This window comes from Bos indicus x Bos taurus, chromosome 13 (genome assembly GCF_003369695.1).
Source record: "Bos indicus x Bos taurus breed Angus x Brahman F1 hybrid chromosome 13, Bos_hybrid_MaternalHap_v2.0, whole genome shotgun sequence".
NCBI classification, from domain to species: Eukaryota; Metazoa; Chordata; class Mammalia; order Artiodactyla; family Bovidae; genus Bos; species Bos indicus x Bos taurus.
Window position 1 is genome coordinate 23084544 of NC_040088.1, and position 7270 is coordinate 23091813.

General features: G+C 51.9%; 1 long non-coding RNA gene across 1 annotated transcript; it reads left to right on the plus strand.

Annotated features, from left to right (window-relative positions):
- The first annotated feature begins 542 nt into the window (after positions 1-542).
- On the plus strand, positions 543-6997 carry LOC113903172. Its single transcript, XR_003514039.1, has 3 exons — positions 543-617; positions 1491-1561; positions 4280-6997. It is a non-coding gene; the product is annotated as an uncharacterized LOC113903172 (long non-coding RNA).
- The last annotated feature ends 273 nt before the right edge of the window (positions 6998-7270 follow it).

Below are 7270 nucleotides of genomic sequence, written 5' to 3' on the forward strand. Positions count from 1 at the left end.
CCTACCCACCATCAAGGGGATTACTGGCAAGGAAGCCAGGTCTCCTGGCTTCCAGTGCAGGATCTTACACACTCAGCTCATTCATGCACAAATATTTATTGAACGCCTACTGTGTGCCAGGCACAGTGCTAGCCTCTGGGAATCACAGAGATAACAAAAACAGGCATAAATGCCTGTACCCGCCGCCCCGCCCCCCTGCCCACCCACCATGGAGCTAACATTCTAGGGCAGAGTTGGGGAGGGGGAGGTGGTGGAAACTAACCAAATAAATCTTCGGCAGCTACTGTCTTCCCTCTTTATTTCTTTCCTTCAACAAATATTTATTGAGAACTATATTTCTATAAGACAGACGTGGTCCTGACTCTCCTGGAGTGAGGGTCTAGTGGTGGAGACAGGCACTAAATGAGGAGACACATAAATAAACAAGATAAATTCAGATTGTAATAATGGCAGAGAAGACATCAAGGTTAAGTGCTAGCGAGTGAGGGGGAAGGGAGGCAGAGCTTTGGAGGGTGTGGTCAGGGAAGGTTTGAGGGCTGGAGCTGAGATCTGAAGGGCACGAAGCAGCCAAGCAGGGTGTTCCAGTTGGAGGAAACAGCAAGTTGCAAAGGGGCCAGGTAGGACTGAGCTTGGAGGTGTCGGGGAGGAGCAGAGAGAAGGCCAGGTGGCTGGAGCAGGGTGAGAGGTGGCAGGTCAGACAGGGACGTGAGAAGGGCCAGGGTGCCATCGAGGGATACTGAATCAAGAGAGGGATGACTAGACCCACAGGGGGCACCGCTCAGGCAGGCCAGTCGTCCCTACATCTGGGGGTTTCCCAGCCAGACCCCCGAGGGGGAGCGCTGAGCACCTGCTGGCCTGGCACTGTCTGCCTCTGCAGAGATAAAGCCCCACAGCCCCCTGCAGTGGAGCCCCCCTGGGCAGTTGCTCCACCTGCACAGCCGGCCAGGGCATTGTGTGCTGGCTCTGACAGGCACACCTGGTGCTCTCACTAGCCTGCTGTCTGTCCTGATTTAGGGGCTCATCCTGGCTGGTTTCAGGGCCTGTTCCCCAAGGTCCACCAGCTGGGATGAGGCTGGCTGAGGAGGAGGAAGCAGGCTCTGGTAGTAACCCAGGTAGAAAGCATGTCTCACCCTGGCAAGCCCATTGGACCCAGAGAGAAGTAGTCCTGAGCACCTATGAAACTCCAGACTTCCCTTTTCTGTTCACCTTTCCCCAGACGGCAAAGAGCCTGGGGCTCATGCAGGAAGCAAGGTTCAAGTGCCAGTTTAGCTGTGGTGCTTAGAAATTTTCAATCTCCCTCTCTGGGCCTCAGTATCCTCATCTGTACAATGGAAGGGTTGACTTGACTAAATTCAATGTAGACTCTAGAGATAGACTGTGTGAATCTTCACTTTCCCATGTAGTGGCTATTTGAACCTAGGTAAATTATTTTCCGTGCCTCAGTTTACTCATCTATAAAATGGGAGTATAATAATAGCATCTATTTCAAGGGTTGTCTGAAGACTGAGTTATGTGTGCTTGGAAGACTGTGCCTGGTGCTTAGAACACTGCTTGTCCCATGGTAAGTGCTATATTTAACTCTGATTGGTATTATTATTCAAATCTTTAGAGAACATTGAACTGGAAAGACTTAGAAAGACTCTAAGATAACCGAGTCTGTTTGTTTGCAAACTTTTTGGTCTTTGTTTTTAACAAGAGGCTCTGCATTGCTCAAGAGAAATTTTACTCAGAAGCCCAGCTGTTCAAGGGGATAGAGGGAGGGGGTGCTTGCTCCACCTGCTTCCCCGTCTCTGTGTCTGCAGCCCTCAAGGGGGATACTGGAGCATAATTTGAGAACTCCTGTTCAGTTTGTCTCCTTCAGCTCACAGTCAGGAAACTGAGACTCAAGAGAGGGACAGGGACCAGTCCAGGTCCCACAAGGATTGAGTGGCTCAGCCTAGCCTAGAACCAAGATCCCCTGGTTTTCTCAAAGCAAGACAAGGGGCAGGAGCTGGGAGAAAAGCAAGGACCAGAAGCCACTTAGGGGACTGGGTGCATTGTGGCGTCAAGTTATTAGCATGTAAATTACATGCAAATAGATGCAAAACAGCATGTTTTATGCTAATTTGCAGAGTCGAGAGCTACGACATTTTTGGTAATAGGGCAGCAGCCCTGGTCCCTGGGCATTGCCGAACACGCGTCCCTTTTTTCTTTCTTTCTTTCATTATTATGATCGGGCCCATAAATCTTGGCTTGGCTGTAATCCCGCCCCTTCTCGCCTGCAAGCCTGGCTCTTGTCACCCTCAAGGGCTTCCTCTCCAGTCTCCTGGTCCTGCCTGGGCTCAGGGACAGGCCTGGGCAACGGATCAGAGAACCAGGATTCAGGAGCCACTAGTCAGCTCCAGGGCGTGGAAGCTGCTTCTTGAGGAGGGGGTCTGGGTGGAAATCTGATGGGGCTCGGGTCATGGCTGCCAATCCTCTGTGCCAGTTGTCCTGGGCATCTGGGGCATGTCCACCATGCCTTCCCAAAGCCAGCCCTAAGCCCAGGTTTGGCACCTCTGCAGAGCTCCCATGGCCACTGTGGCATTCCCGCTATTGTCTGGGGTTGGCCAGCCTTGCAGGATGACCCCCTCCAGGAGGGCAGGGTCTGCTCCTTTTCTTGTACACCCTGTACCTAGGACACAGGTTTTGGATGTATCTGGTGTTGGAGAACTGAAGCCGTACACAGAGATCTGGCTGTGCACCTGGGTGAGCTCGCAGTTTCTGAAACCGTGCTGCTGGAATTCAAATCCTGACACCTCTGCTTCCTGAGAAAATGCTAGCACTCGTACTAACAGGAATGATGCACCTACCGTGACCCAGGTGCTTTGCTTGGTGCTTACTGTTTAGGCTCTCACTGATAATAATACAGCAAGTCCCCCACATACAAACTTTAAGTTAGGAACTTTCAAAGACGTGAACATGCCCTTGTATGCCAGTTGCTGTACTGTACCACTGTACTTTTCAAGATACTGTAAGATTTAAAATGTTTTATTTTTTTTTTTTAATGTATTATTTATGTGAAAAAAGTATTATAAACCTAGTACAGTACAGTATTATATTGCTAGGTGTTAGTTGGGTACCTAGGGTGACTGTTGTACTTACGAACAAACCGGACTTACCAACACACTCTTGGAAAGGAACTTGTTTGTATGTGGGGGACTTACCATATCTTATAGGGTGGGTATTTTATTATGGCTCCCATTGTATGAGGAGAGGTCAGATGAGTTGCCCAAGGTCACAACCCCAGGGGAGCTGACTAAAGGGGCATTTATATTTATTGAGGACGAGGGCCTCATAAGGCAGTGGTTCTAAACCACTCAGCAAAGCTGCTGTCACAGGAAATCAGAGCTTCTGCCTTACCATCTGCCAACCTTTTGACAATGTTAAACTTTACCTGTGCCCATAGAAAATATGGATGGTTAAGAAATCTCAACCTTTTGTTTTTTTGCAGTCCCTCTACCCATTATGGCAACCCACTCCAGGATTCTTGCCTGGAGAGTCCCAGGGACGGGAGCCTGGTGGGCTGCCGTCTATGGGGTTGCACAGAGTGGGACACGACTGACGTGACTTAGCAGCAGCAACCCATTTTGTTCTGGTAAATGGCTTACTGCAAGCCACCACCTTCTCCATAATACTTAGATAAGACTCTATCCATCTTTCTCATGGCTCCCCTAAGACTAGACTCCCCTTGTTTGTCTGTGACCTTTTCGCTTTTGCCTGAGCCTGCTAAGGCCAAACAAAGACCTTCCCATTCTTTGTCTCTTGGTTGATTAGCTGAGGTTAGAACTGTTTGTGCCATCTGAAACTAGACACAGAGATAAACATTTCCTGTTCAGCTGGTTGAAACGACTTCCCCTGATTGTAAAACATCCCCCACCTGTAACCTGTCTACTCCACCCTATAAAAGTCAGGCAAACCGGCCCAGCCCAGACACCGTGGTCTTGGGCTCGCGGGTGCTTCTCCATTGCAGGAGCTTGAAAAAAAAACAAAATCACCTCTCCCATTGTCTAATGTATTTTGTCTTTGACACTCTTCCACTGTGCCGTTTTTCAGCTAAGGCTCCCGAGCCTTTTTAGGGCCCCGCGTGTGACCTTGGATCACTTCTAAGCATCTCCGGGCTCCGGGCTCCTCTGCTCCAAAACGTGGTGATCACCGACCCTACCTCCCCAGGTTGAGAGTGGAGATCACGCCCGGAAACGCTTGGCGCGGAGCCTGGCCGGAGTGAACGCTCCAGAAATGTCAACCTTTGTGTTTGCAGGAAAGGCGAGCGGCGCTTGGGACACTCGGCCGGAGGAAGTGGAGGAGTGGAACGCGCGTCTGGAGACCTCTACCCACCCCTGCTCCGGCGCTGGGGGGCTGTCCTGGGTCCCCTCCCCCGGCGCCCCCCGGGATCGCAGTCTGGGTCGGGGGTCGGGGAGGGGCATACTCCCCACTCCCGCCCTCCCCGCCGCCCGCCTTTGATTACGGCTAGCAGCGAATCGCCGAGCAAATTAACTTTTTGCACACTTCATTATGCGCCGCCCCGCGTCCCCCCGGGGCCGCGGCCCCGCCCCCGCCCCGCGCCGACAACTTGATTGGGCAATTAATCTTCGCGGTCCCCCCAGCCCCCCGCGCCCGGCCCGGGCCTTTGTGCGCCTGCACGCGGGCCGCCGGCGCCCGCCCGGACGGCCGGTCTGCTAGCGCTGATAAGGCGCGCGCGCCGCCCGGCCCCCGCCTTTGTCCGCGCGCGGGGAGGCGCGGCCGTCGCTGCCGTCTAGCACCCCGTCAGCGCGCCCCCGCCCCCTCGGCTCGGTCCATCTGTTTGAGCTGCGCAATCCTCCAGCGGCCTGGCGGGGGAGGGGTCTCGCTCTCGGGCCGGGAGCCAGCACCCCCTCCACCCGATCGCTCCATGTGTAGGAGAGACGCCCCTCAGCCCCCGAGAAACACACACACGCACACACACAGCGCCCAATTAAGCAGCGCGGTAGTAATTAAGAAGTGGGGGGCGCGAGGCACAGCAGCAGTCTAAGGAATGGAGGGGTTTCCGAGCTGTGTCCAAAAAAAGAAGGGGCCCGCCACCCATCCTGTACTCGGGTGTGTAACCCCTGGTTACACGCTTGGGGCTCTGCAGACTCGGATGGCTGCGGTTGGGGTAGGAAGAGAGAAGGAGAGGCCCTGGGAATTTGTCTGATAAGTCATGCTTCTTTGTGCATTTTTTCCTGGTGTTTTGCCAGCAGTTGACCCAGCCTCAAAAAGGCAGCCTGTGATTAGTGAGTGTTGAGAACCCGGGTCCTAAATGGAGGCTAAATGAAGGACGATTGTAGAGACCAATAGCAAGGTGGTTCAGAAAGGGCTCCCAACTCACTGTGGGAGGCTGTGTTTCAGGTAACAGCTCTGTGCCCAGGGGTGGTGGAGGCCACGGGCTGTCAGCGCTGGGCACCCAGCATGTGCTGGTTCTTGGGATTTTCTCTGGCCTTCCCTGGACGACACAGGACAGGGACTGAAAGCTGATGGGTGAAAGATGATGCTGGAAACAGGCTCTTGAGTTTCCTCCTGCTCCAGGGGTGCAAAGCTTGAGGTCTGTGCAGAGCTTAGAGCTGGTGTGTGTGTGTGTGTGTGTGTTCGTTCCCTGGGAAGTGTCTGCACCAGCTTGTGAAGGGTTCGAGTTTTGTTTGAGTAAAGGATTCTTAGCCTTCACTAGTGCTCATAATAAGGGTGTGACCCAGTGTGCACAGAATCCCCGAGGAGAGGGCTGGCAAAGCAGCTTCATTCGGGTAATCCACCAGCAATGCTGACCGAACACTCACTGTTTGCAGAGTTCACAAGGGCACCCCCAAATGCTAGGACAGCATGAGCAAAGCAGAGCTGCTTGTTGTCCTCACAGGCTCACAATCTAGTCTGAGAGATGGATGAGAAAGAAGATAAACACAGAAGTCATGAGATGATAGAGCTGGAGATAAAAACAAAGCAGAACAACAGTTGGTGTGTGGGCCCCACTTGCTGGACATGCCCTCCCCACCACCACCAGGATGCCCCGATGCCCCGGGAGTGAAGTCTGCACTCCGAAATGCAGGGACCTAGGCTGCCCTGACTCTCTGTAACCTATCTCTCTACTCCCTGGGACCTAGACTCCCCAGCCAGTTCTGTGGCCATCCCAGGGCAGGGTCCCTGGGATGATGGCCTGGCTCAGTCTGCTGTGGGCTCTCCCCCTTATTCCTGTGCAGGTGGTGGTGGTGGTTCCTTCTGATAATGACAGCCTCCAGTCTTGCATGACGGAAAGGCCTCACGGGTTTATAGTCCAGAAGGGGCCCTGTGAGCAAAAGCTGAATTAAAATGGAGAAATACAGCCTCCCCTTCCTCCCCTCCTTTCCCTCCCCTGGCCCAACTTCCCTCATTCCCACAGCCCCTGAGGCCATGGGTGAATAGTTTCTTAGTCCATTTGCCTTGCTAAGCTGAGTTAGAGAGCTGGGTATATACCTCTCTATGCAAAGAGTCAGACACACTGAGCAGCTGAACTGAACTGATGGGTATAAAGTTAGGAGACACCCAGAACCAGCAAGTGAAATAAAGAGAATACTATTTGACTCTGAATGCACCACCCCTCCACTCCCCAGTACAGACTAAGTTTAGATCCCTTGTCAACTCTAGTCCCCGAATCTAATGTTCTGGCTCTAAACATTCTAAGACTTCAGAGTTGTAGACTCTGACATTCTAGAATATTAACATCCTATACATCTTACATGAACATTCTGGATGTCTATGATTTCTGCCCTTGTGTTCTAGAATTCTGGGACCCCAATATTGATTTTTGTTGGGGTCTACACATTGAAGTAACAAAAGAGAAAGACTCCATGCAGAGTCACATGATTTGTCATAATGATAGCAACTAACAGTCTTTCAATCATGCTTTTATTCAACAGTTCTTTTTGTTGTGGTGGTTCCAAATAGGAAAAGGAGTATGTCAAGGCTGTATATTGTCACCCTGTTTATTTAACTTACATGCAGAGTACATCATGAGAAACGCTGGACTGGAAGAAACACAAGCTGGAATCAAGATTGCCAGGAGAAATATCAATAACCTCAGATATGCAGATGACACCACCCTTATGGCAGAAAGTGAAGAGGAACTAAAAAGCCTCTTGATGAAGGTGAAAGTGGAGAGTGAAAAAGTTGGCTTAAAGCTCAACATTCAGAAAACGAAGATCATGGCATCCGGTCCCATCACTTCATGGGAAATAGATGGGGAAACAGTGGAAACAGTGTCAGACTT